This window comes from Rhinatrema bivittatum, chromosome 1 (assembly GCF_901001135.1).
Source record: "Rhinatrema bivittatum chromosome 1, aRhiBiv1.1, whole genome shotgun sequence".
NCBI classification, from domain to species: Eukaryota; Metazoa; Chordata; class Amphibia; order Gymnophiona; family Rhinatrematidae; genus Rhinatrema; species Rhinatrema bivittatum.
In genome coordinates, this window is record NC_042615.1 from 420,103,745 (window position 1) to 420,116,023 (window position 12,279).

The 12,279-nt window shown below is 45.0% G+C and overlaps 1 long non-coding RNA gene across 2 annotated transcripts; it reads left to right on the forward strand.

The window, feature by feature from the left end:
• The first annotated feature begins 3,239 nt into the window (after positions 1–3,239).
• On the forward strand, positions 3,240–11,785 carry LOC115092314. Of its 2 annotated transcripts, XR_003856991.1 has the most exons (5): positions 3,240–4,378; positions 5,488–5,724; positions 6,112–6,183; positions 6,394–6,486; positions 11,742–11,785. It is a non-coding gene; the product is annotated as an uncharacterized LOC115092314 (long non-coding RNA). The 2 variants fall into 2 exon arrangements; XR_003856990.1 differs by lacking the exon at positions 3,240–4,378 and having other exon boundaries at positions 5,030–5,724.
• The last annotated feature ends 494 nt before the right edge of the window (positions 11,786–12,279 follow it).

Consider the following 12,279-nt stretch of genomic DNA (forward strand, 5'->3'; position numbering starts at 1 on the left):
ATGCTAAGGAGAACATTCCTTCCTAAAGGGTCACTATAACTCTTCTTAATTTGACAGACCAGCTGTGCAGAGAAGAAAATTCCCACTCCCATGCATTTATGACCTTGAGAAGCAGCCAAAAATATCTCTGCAGATAGGAGGAGGAGCCCATAAGATACTCATGCCACTTATTCAGAAGTGTCTCTTGAATAAAGGCTATAGAGACTCTACCAAGCCTGCATTCAATAATTTCCTCTTCCTATAATTTAGACCTTTCACATTCAAGGAAAATATTTTAATCGTAGCCATCATGCTAACACCAAGGTGGTAACAGTATGGACACATAACAGATCCCCTCCCACTGCCGGCAAAAGGAATGAGATCATATATAGAAGCTGCCCCCACCATTATCCTCCCTGGGCCGAGGCACAATGCTCACCAGAACTTGGACTGCCTTACCACTATACCCTGAAAGTACTATCAGTAATGAAACCCCAATCCCAAACTCCCCTCTCCCCCTGCACCACCCCCTCCCTCCTTGAAAAGGACCGCTCATACTCTGAGCAGACGTGAAAGAAGGGGAAAACCGTTAGGCCCTGAGACAACACCCCCCCCCCCCCCCCCCCAGAAGCCATATCACAACCAAAACATGCAATGGTTCACTGAACATCTCCAACTCCCCAACCCTACCAGACCAACTAGACAGCAACACAAGGCCAAACTCCCAACACCGTCCCCCAAACTCATGAAACACGCCTCTATTAGAGAACGCTCTTTCATCATGGCAGGAACCTCCCACTGGAATAATATGCCCCCCACCTACGCCTGGAACCATGCCACAAAAAATTCAAACAGAATCTTAAAACATGGCTCTTCAAACGAGCATACCCCGACTAATTGACTACCATCCACATCTACAACTCTACCCCCCTACCTGATCCAAACTTACTAATACACTTCCCGCATCTACCCGCCTTCTCATCTCCCTCCTCCTCAGACTTCATATTCCCTTCTGCTCACATTACCTCTCCGCCACCCCCTTCCTCCCCTAACCTTTACTGTTTCCCATGTTACCATTCCATATTCCCTTCAGCTCACCCTACCTCTCCGCCACCCCCCTCCTCCCCAAACCTTTACTGTTGCCCATGTTATCAGTCAAATTTGACTGCATCCTCCCTTGTATATAGTTAATTTTCAGTCTCTTGTATATAGTTTACAAGCAGATAATAATCTTTTGTAAAGCCTGCTACTATATCATTTTATATTGTGAACCGTTATTTATATTCATTGTAAAACTATTTGCTATGTTATGTTACACTGTGAACCGAGGTGATGTTTTGCTACGTGCCCAGGTATATAAAAATTCTTTAAATAAATAAATAAATATCAAAATAGAAACCTGAATGAAAATGCAGCGCTCTTATACACAATGCATCAGATTAGATGAGCTTGAAAAGCCATAAATAAAGGACTGAGCTAGCACCAACACAAAGAACAAAGAAAGACAGGAACAGTAATAAAGTCAAGACAATGAGTCCTGTTTAGATGTGAGCCATCCTAATTGCCACTGAAGTAACCGACTTCCCTTCTCCACCTGCTGCCAAGAAGGTGATCTTCCTGGCATGCTATTTTTGCGAACATCAACATGTTAGAGGTAGGGATCGCAAAGCCCACTTCTGCCAGAATGGCCTCTACTTCTCCTGCCATTTTAACTTTGTGAGTAGACCCTTGCACTGTAAATGCCAGTCTTAAGGGATAAAGCAATCAATACCGGCAGTTCTCTTTGCGCAACAGCGAGGTTGCATTTCTCATCTCGAAGCGCTTACACAATGTGACGAAAGGGAAGTCCGCAAAAACAGAGGCTTGGTGCGAGTTCCAGGACCAACATTTATTTTTCTTTCCAATATTAAAAACTTGATTCTTCACCGCAATAGAATGGAAAGAAACAATTATATCTTGCAGGCGGTCACCAACTCGCTAGCCCAAGGCATGGTGAGCCCGTATTATGGAAATATCAGAAAGACGAGGAGAGGCCAAAGTCTCATCTGAGTCTTGCAGAAAGACACAAAATTGTACAATCGTAGCATTGCAGTCGGTATTTTCCAGGCGTTATGCAATACCCCAAAATTGAAGGTTACATTGCCGGGACTGGTTTTCAATGTCCTGAAGTTTTTCAGTGAAAGCTGCACTTTCATCTCTCAATGTTGGGTATTTCTTTTACAAATCTTCGAGCTGAAGAGCATGGGCATCCATGTTCATGCCGTGCTTATCTGTGTGATGTCCAATACCCAACAAATGTTCTCTCAATTCAGACATCATGGCGATCATCTCTGATTTATTATTTTTGATCTTTGCGGAGATTGCAAAACCATTTGTGAAATTCAGCAAGAATAGGTAAATCGGGTTCTGCATGTGAATGCAGCGATGTTAAGAACATAAGAACATAAGATGTTGCCATGCTGGGTCAGACCAAGGGGCCATCAAGCCCAGCATCCTGTTTCCAACAGAGGCCAAACCAGGCCACAAGAACCTGGCAATTACCCAAAAACTAAGAAGATCCCATGCTACTGATGCAATTAATAGCAGTGACTATTCCCTAAGTAAACTTGATTAATAGCCGTTAATGGACTTCTTCTCCAAGAACCCATCCAAACCTTTTTTGAACCCAGCTACACTAACTGCACTAACTACATCCTCTGGCAACAAATTCCAGAGCTTTATTGTGCGTTGAGTGAAAAAGAATTTTCTCCGATTAGTCTTAAATGTGCTACTTGCTAACTTCATGGAATGCCCCCTAATCCTTCTATTATTCGAAACTGTAAATAACCGATTCACATCTACTTGTTCAAGACCTCTCATGATCTTAAAGACCTCTATCATATCCCCCCTCAGCTTTCTCTTCTCCAAGCTGAACAGCCCTAACCTCTTTAGCCTTTCCTCATAGTGGAGTTGTTCCATCCCCTTTATCATTTTGGTTGCCCTTCTCTGTACCTTCTCCATTGCAACTATATCTTTTTTGAGATGCGGCGACCAGAATTGTACACAGTATTCAAGGTGCGATCTCACCATGGAGCGATATAGAGGCATTATGACATTTTCCGTTTTATTAACCATTCCTTTCCTAATAATTCTTAACATTCTGTTTGCTTTTTTGACTGCTGCAGCACACTGAGCCGATGATTTTAAAGTATTATCCACTATGATGCCTAGAACTATTTCCTGGGTGGTAGCTCCTAATATGGAACCTAACATCATATAACTATAGCAAGGGTTATTTTTTCCTATATGCAATACCTTGCACTTGTCCACATTAAATTTCATCTGTTGCTGATTTCTTCTCTGTTGTTAAGTTGGCCTCACTTGCCATTGCCATTGCCGCTGCAAAAAACGTCCCTGGCCTTCGAGAAAGAAAACTGTTTTAAATCGACAGCTTTCTTCTTGGCAGTCATGCCTGCTCTCTTAGCGTCACTCCAAGCTAGGTGGCGGTGCAAAAGCTCCACTGAGTGCTGCAATATAGCTTCAAAAAGGCTCTCTGGAGACCAGAGAACTGTCTTAGGTGGCCATTTAGGTTGGTGACATCATCAACACCCCCCCCCTCCCCAGCCATGAGCTTTCTTAGCTCGGTTACCAGCTCCCAACTCCTCTTAAAGAAACAGTAGCAGCCATTTGAACCAGTACATAATATACAATAAAACAGTTTAAACATTGCTACATTTTAATAGAGATGTGCTTCGTTTAAAGCTTTTGGGTCGGGCTTCGGTTCGAGTGCTCTGCGAAAAATTTAGTTTTCCTATGGTTTGTTTTTTCGGCATTTTTCGACGAACTGCGTTAGTGCGCACTAATGGGCCTTACCGTGCACTAACAACAAGTTAGTGCACACTATATCAACATTATTGCGCAGTACACCGGACAAGACAGTGCGCGCTAGCTAGATGTTAATGCGCATTAAGGCCCTTTAGTGCGCACGATCAGGTTAGTTAGTACGCCCTAATAGAACTTACAGCGCACTACGTATCTAGTGGTACGCTGTAACTAATGTTAGTGCACACTAACAAAAAGTGGTATTTAAAAATTAAAACATATCAATTCATGAGGAGTTCGTTAGCTAGAAGTATGGTTGTGCGTTCCCATTGGTTCTCTCCACCTAAAGTCAGCCATGGGAATGTAGAGCCATAACTAACTGCCCATCCAGAGGTAGCATGCACTAATCCTTAATTAGTGCGCACTAATCCGAGCATGCTCGGTGGTATCCCCAGGGGCCATTTTCCTTCTTTGATGTGCACAGTAACTTTTTGCTTCTTCGAGACAGCACACACGCCGCACAGACAGGCAGGTGGCAGTGCAGCACTGTTCCTGTTCCAAGAGAAGACTGAATAATAACCAGCAGAGCATAAACACTGTAAGTATATAAAGTTTTGTTTTAGTTTTATATATATATATATATATATATATATATATATATATATATATAGTTAACAGTGACCACAGTTAAAAAAAAAATTTTCACTAAATTTATTTAATTTTTTTTCGCTAAAGTAGCATAAAATATAAAAATAATATTAAATGAAGTACTTTATTTCATTTTAACTTAAGTAAGTTACATTAGGGGAAATAAAAAGTTTAACACACAAAGAACTTCATTTTATTTTATGCTAGTTTAGTGAAAAAAAAAGTTTAACACAGAGACTGACAACCTGGCCACAGTTTTCTCACCAGTTTTGTCAGCTGTCCTTCAGAGATGGGGGAACTGCCTGGCCCATCACGCTCTCCCCTCCCCCATATACCAGACGGGGAGTGCTGTGTGGGTGTGGGGGGAGTGTTGTGACAGGTGATACAGCTCCCTGCATTAAGCTGTGAACTTCTGAACAGACAGCTGTCCTTCAGAGACAGGGGAGCTGCCTGGCCCATCACTCCCTCCCCTCCCCCATGTCCCAGCCAGTGAATTGTGTATGGGATTGCGGGGGAGGATCGTGATGGGTGAGACAGCTCTCTGTATTAAGGTGTGAGCTTCTGAACAGACAGCTGTCCTTCAGAGAGGAGGGGACTGCCTGGCCTGTCACCCTCTCCCCTCCTCCATATACCAGCCAGTGAATGGTGTGTGGGTGTGGGGGGGGAGGATCATGACGAGTGAGACAGCTCTCTGTATTAAGGTGTGAGCTTCTGAACAGACAGCTGTCCTTCAGAGAGGAGGGAACTGCCTGGCCTGTCACCCCCTCCCCTCCCCCATATACCAGCCAGTGAACAGTGTGTGGGTGTGGGGGGGAGGATCGTGATGGGAGAGATAGCTCTCTGCATTAAGTGAGCTTCTGAACAGAGAGGGGGAGCTGCCTGGCCTGTCACCCTCTCCCCTCCTCCATATACCAGCCAGTGAATGGTGTGTGGGTGTGGGTGTGGGGGGAGTGTTGTGACGGGTGAGACAGCTCTCTGCATTAAGGTGTGAGCTTCTGAACAGACAGCTGTCCTAAAGCACATACTTTTTTTTATATTCTTTTTATTTTCCCATGGTAGGATGGAACGTGACAGGGTGTTGCCCCCACCATCCTCTTCCAAGGTGGCAGCTGCAAAGAAGAGAGGAAGGTCCAGGAAGCCCTGCTTTTCGGAGGTCGATGTGGACCTCCTGGCCCGGCTCATCCTCCCCCAGGCTGCCAGCCGAACCTGGAAAGGGATTCTGCAGCCTGGGCCTCTCCAGGAGGTTTTGCTGGTGAGCCTCTTACCCTCGTGAGATCGAAGATCTCAAAAAGGAAGGTGAGAGATAAGAATGTTGTGCATATTATTAATCATTTATATTTTGTATTTGAAAATTGAATACAGTAGTAGCATAGAGTGAGTTATATAAAATTATAAGTACAGCAATAATTTAAAATAATATATTTTATTTTAGAAGAACAGAAGTAGTAGTAGTACCCACCCTATACTAGTATTAATACTAACTATACTACAAAAGAAACAAAGATATCTGAGGTATTAATATTTATATTTATGATTTTCAAATGTGGTATTTGGGATTTTGAATGCCACATTGAACTAACTTTTCTATGTTGCATAAAAAATAACCTAGTAGGTCAAGGCAAAACTTGGGCATGTTGTAATTAATCAATCTTATTCTTTTTCCTTTATCCCTCTAATTCTCAGGTTATCACCTGCAACTTCACGAGGGTAGACAGCTTGAGGAGGTCCGTAGGACTCTCTCCTGTCCCTTGCCTGGTAGGTTGTTTTCAGAATACTACACAAGTACACAAATATTCATTCAATAAGTGTGTTGCTGCTGCTGTACTAAATTTTAATTGTAATGACATTTAATTGTAATGGAATTTAATTTGTGTTTAATTATGTTTGTTTATTTATTATAAAAGTGAATGAATGCTTGTGGCTGATCTCATTCCTGTTTTTAAAATTTTGATCTGTCTTGTACAGAACCGCACACCGGCAGGGATAAGGCTGGGCTACCTGGGCCTAGCAGGAGCTGCCACCAGAGGAGGATGGAGGCACCAGCAGCTAGTGGACCAGGTAATATATCTAACTGAGGCTGAAAAACAAAATCATTTTTTGAGATCAGTCAGTTAAAGTGGCTGGGATAGATGTATGTATGATTTGTATATATTATAATGACACTGAGTGACTACGTGTTGTGTTTAAGGCATGTTTGTGGACCCTTGGTCGTTGTGGCGATGACTCCTCCCACAGAGGACCCGTGGAGAACCACAGCGATAGGCTGAACTCTGGAGTCAGCAGACACAGAGGAAAGACGCTTTATTGTACAGCAACAGTGCTGTCCGAGAAGCAGATTGTGCTTGTTGACTCTGAGTACCTCTGGAATGAGTCACGACCTGACACAGGATATTTAGATGTCATGTAGCTCTCACCCTGGCTGGGAGATGTAGGTCCGGTAGTGGTCCGCAGAGCGGGGTAACCCGAGAACCCGGTCCCAGTAGTCTGGCTGATGTAGATAGATCTGGTAGTGGTCCGCAAGCAGAGTACGCCGAGGATCTGGTGGGGTAAAGCAGATAGAGTCTGAAGAACTGAGGTACTCACTGGAATGGTAGCTTTTGTCAAGGCTGTACTTCCTCTGTAGTAGATGAGCAAGGTAGAGGACCCGAGGTCCGTGGTGCAGGATACCCGAAGAGATAGGAGCAAGCAGGCCCTTGAGGAGCGAGTACCTAGGGTTCCTTCCGGCAGGGTTCCTGGAGAAAAGAACAGACAAGACCCCCAAGGAGCGGGTGTCCTGAATAGTTACAACAAGGCAAACCCTGGAGGATGGATAGAAGCGGAAGGGCCCCCGAGGAGCGGGTAACCAGAACTTCCAGGAATCAGCGAGATACCCCAGAGGGTAGGAGGAGGTGATCCAAGCGGGCAGCTTAGAAGCGGTCAGAATTAGCTGGACCGTAATCCTTGCTAACTTGTAACACTGTTGGTGAATGGAGGCCAAGTACTTGGAGGTAGTGACATCATGCGGTGGGGCCGCTCCCAAGATTCCTGCCATGATGCATTCAAAGGAGAGGGTAGCACGCGTGCCCGCACCCTAGGAGGACTCAGGAGAAAATATGGTGAACGCAATCGCCCATGCCGGTCTGGGGAAGCCAGAGAGGTTGGCAAATAGCAGCGGAGGCAGACATCTTTCCCAGAGGAGAGGAGATAGGTAGAAAAGTGGTAAGGCAGAGAGGGTGCAGCTGTCTGCGACCGACTGACGTGACCGACGGATGCTCTTCTCCTCCTGCAAGCTGCCTGCCCTTCACAGCCGGCTCGCGCGATCGGCGCTGCCTTCCGTGGCAAGAGCCCAGCCCAAGAGCCAAGTCCAGCAGCCCAGCGACCTCCATAGCTGCCCTGCGGTCCGGAGACCACGTGATCAGCCAGAGCACTCCTTCCCTGAGCTCACTTGCCCAATCAGAGGACTAGAGCCACACTGACGTCAGTGCCAGGGATTTAAACCAAGGCCCTGCTCTGCGACGCTGCGCACCAGGAGTCGCGCGCACAAAGGAGCGCGACCTAAGGGGCCTGCCCCTTCGTGCTCCCCTTTGTGAGCCTCACAGAACTGTGAACTCTCGGACCCTCACATTGTCCAGGACTCCACCCATCTGTGAGTTTTGTATTTTGCAATCCTTTACCTAAGATCACCACAGTTATTGAAATCTACTGCCTTATCCCAAGTGATTACTTCTATAAACTGCTCTGTTAACTCACCCTGCAGCCATGCCCCCCCTTTCAGGCACCATCACACCCATATTCCCTATCCCCCGCAACACCACCCTTCTCTTAGAACCTCGCGCCTGCACCTTTCAAACCCTCTAGCTCAGCGCAAATCCCTTCTCTCCATCCTTATCTCCCCCCCTAACTCAACTACTGGGAATCACCACCTTATCATTAATCCTCTTTAACGCCCAATCCCTCACCAAAAAATCGCACATCCTAGATGACCTACTGATCGACTGCAAACCTGGCATCTGCGCAGTCACTGAAACCTGGTTCAAGGACACAGACACCGTAATACTAAACCAACTTCCCACACTCACCTATGACATTATCTCCATTCCAAGACCGAGAAAAAGAGGCGGAGGCATTCTACTAGCGGTTAAAAAGAACCTCAAACTCAGCCCGCTGAACATTAGCACCCCACCCAAGTATGAAATTGGCCTATTCAAATCCCCTGAACTTCAAATCTGCCTTATCTACACCTCCCCTGGCCTTTTGGAACACAACCGTTCCCCACTCATAGAATTCATATCCGACAACATTAACATTGAAAAAATGGCCATCCTTCTGGGAGACTTCAATATACATGTAAACGCCATTCCCCTCTCCCGATCATGTGAAACTTTCCTAGACTCACTGCAGGCCATAGGCTTTAACCAGATCATTTCCTCCCCCACTCTTAAAGCCGGGCACACCCTAGACCTCATTTTCATCAACTCATGCTTCCACTCACCCTCCCCAGCCTCCTGCACCCCAGTACCCTGGTCAGACCACTCACTTATAGAGGTTCCCCTCAACATAAACTCCCCTAATATTTGCAACCCTCCCCACAACACCTCCTTCTCCTTTAGAAAGACATGCCCCACTGAAGATCTCACAGCTGCCCTAAAGGAATCTCTGAACAAACTTGACTGCTCCACTCCCGATACTGCCCTCAGCACCTGGAATAACCTCACCCTTAATATAGCAGATAAACTATGTCCTCTCACTAACCTCCACCAGAACCCCTCACAGAAAAAGAACATCAAACTTTGGTTCACCCCTAGAACTTCGCCAAATGAAAAATAACCTCAGAATGAGAGAGAGAACCTGGCGTAAGAACACCTCCCCGCAGAACACCACCTCTTACAAATCATTCATGCACTCTTACCGCACCTCTATTCTTACAACGAAAAGAGACTATTACACTTCCAAAATACATGAGTACATGTACAACCCTAAAGCCCTGTTCTCATACATCTCAACCCTTACCAAGTCCGCCCCTCCACCCATCCCTGGTACTGAAGTCAGCAGTAAATGTGAGGAACTTGCCCTCTTCTTTCACAATAAAATCGCAAACATCCTCAGCCATTTCCCGGCTGTATCCTCACCCATGTACTCCACCCCCTGCACCTTCCCCAAGGCTACTTTAGAATCTATTGATCTCACTTCCTCCAAGGAAGTCGAGTCCATCCTCAAAAAGATCAACCCCGCCTCCCACCCCTCCGACACCATCCCCACCAAAACCCTGCTAACCATTCCTAACACCATTGCCAAACCTATAGCAGACATCATCAACTGCTCCCTCTCCAATGGCTCAGTCCCAGACTCCCTTAAGCACGCTGTGGTCAAACCCCTTCTCAAAAAACCTACTCTAGACCCCGCAGACCCTACCAACTACCCGTCCCATCTGTAACCTTCCCTTCATCGCCAAAATCTTGGAAAGGGTGGTAAATGCCCAACTCATGGACTTCCTGGAAGACAACAACATCCTCCACCCCTCTCAATTTGGCTTTCGTAAAAACCTGAGCACTGAAAGCACTCTTACTCTCCCTCACTGACACCCTCCTCATTGGCCTCGACAGAGGACACAGCTATATCATTGCCTTCCTCGACATCTCCTCAGCCTTTGACACAATAAGCCATTATCTACTCATCTCCCGCCTATCTGACATTGGCATCACAGGCACAGCCCTCCTTTGGTTCCAATCCTACCTAGGCAATGCCAAATCCACCCCTGTCAACCTCACCCAAGGTGAGGTTGACGGGGTGAAAGGATCCTCCCTTTCGTCCACCCTATTTAATATTTACCTTCTGCCCCTCTGCCAGCTATTATCCGACCTAGGCCTAAAATTCTACATCTACGCAGATGATGTGCAAATCATAATACCTATACAAGAATCCATCCCCACAACGCTGAAATTTGGGGAAAAGTGCCTTAACTCAATCTCCACCTCGCCCTTAACACAACTAAGACTGAACTGCTTCTTATCCACAACCAAACACGCAAGCTAATCACAGCCAATGACCCAGTCTCTAACTCCTTTACGGCACAGCAACCAGTACAAAACCTTGGCGTTCTTATAGACCAACAATTGAACCTAAAAAAACACATCAACTCTGTCCTAAAAGAAGGCTTCTATAAGCTCAATGTTATAAAAAACTTAAACCTTTACTCCACACCCATGATCTCAGAACAGTCATTCAAGCCACCCTCTCATCCAAACTGGACTATTGCAACTCCCTGTATTTGGGCCTTCCTCTCACCACAATTAAGCCCATCCAAATGCTTCAAAACGCCACTGCCAGAATCATCATGAGTGCTCGCAAATTTGACCATAACACCCCCCTCCTAAAGGACCTCCATTGGCTCCCTATTCCCTCACGCATGCTATTCAAAACCCTCACTATAATAATCCATCTACAAAAGCAACTCCATCTGGCTTAATGAGCCCTTCCAAACCACACAATCCTCCCGCCCTACCAGAACAAACCTTAAAGGCACCCTGCACATCCCATCTCTTAAGAATGCCCGTCTCACATCGACAAGAGAACGCACCCTATCTATTGCTGGCCCAGCATGTTGGAATGCACTACTCATTAACCTCCGTCTTGAGCCATGCCCCTTCAAATTCAGAAAAAAGCTAAAAACATGGCTTTTCCACCTTGCATACCCAGACTAGACTATAACATCCCTTGCCACATACCCTCTTCCCTTAAGCTCCATCCCTTATACGTTCCTTCCCACCCGCTCAGTGAAATTGCCCATGTACAATATGTCACTATGTATTATATGTCAATATGTTAATAGGTTTCATAAGTTACAGAATGTTAATCTGTAACCAGTTATCTTCTATTTCTTCACTCTACCTTTCCTTTTAATTGTAATATCCTCTGCCCCAACCCTGTTCTATGTAATTTCCACCTTTTGTTGATGTAAACCGATATGATGTGCCGACTAATATCGGTATAGAAATAAATAAATAAACACTAAAAGAGTAAACTAAGGAATGGAAGGAGAAAGAAGAAGAGATTTGCAGTGTACCATCATATTCTGTCTAACTTGAGAGAGATTCCTTTATTTCTCCTTCCAATCCTTCAAATTATGTCCTCTCTCTAATCTATTTAGACTGATATGCCTCCGCTCTCCCCCTCCCTCCCTCTCTCCTGTTATGGACTCCTCATTTTCCTAAAACCCTCTAAGTTAGTAAACTAAGAGGTAGATTTTATAAACTTGCTCGCATATTTGCTTATTTATTTGCCATATATGTATTGTTCTATGTCTGTTGAATTTTTTTTTTTACGTTTCTTTACAGGGTAAGAAGAGGAAGCGGTGGCAGCAGCAGCAGCAACAGCAACAGCAGCCCAGCCCAGCACCAGCACCAGTTCTGCCGTGCTTCCTGCAGGATCTCCTCCTAGCTGTGCATGCCCTGCACAGTTTGCCAAGCTGGAGGAGATCCTGCAGGAAGTGTAGCAGTTCAGGGCAAAATATGATGCCGACTTCATGATGTTGCAGCAGAATGTGGAGAGGAGCTTGTCAGCCCTGGAGGAGGCCTCTCAGGAGCAGGATCCTCCCGGGTCCCCACTCATCTTTTTTTATTGATAGAATAATATATATTATTTTTTTTTATTTTGTGATAATTGTTTTAAAAAAATGTCTGAATAAAATGTGTTTGTTCAAAAAAATGTTTATTTTTGTAATTTAAAAAATATTAGTGGACTGAGAATTCTTCTAATGTGACAAACCGTCCAGTGTGTTTGATTTCGTTCATAGATGTCTTTCTGTATTTATTTATTACTATACTATTAAAAAAAAGTTATTTAACTTATTAATAATAATTATTCCTAAATTAA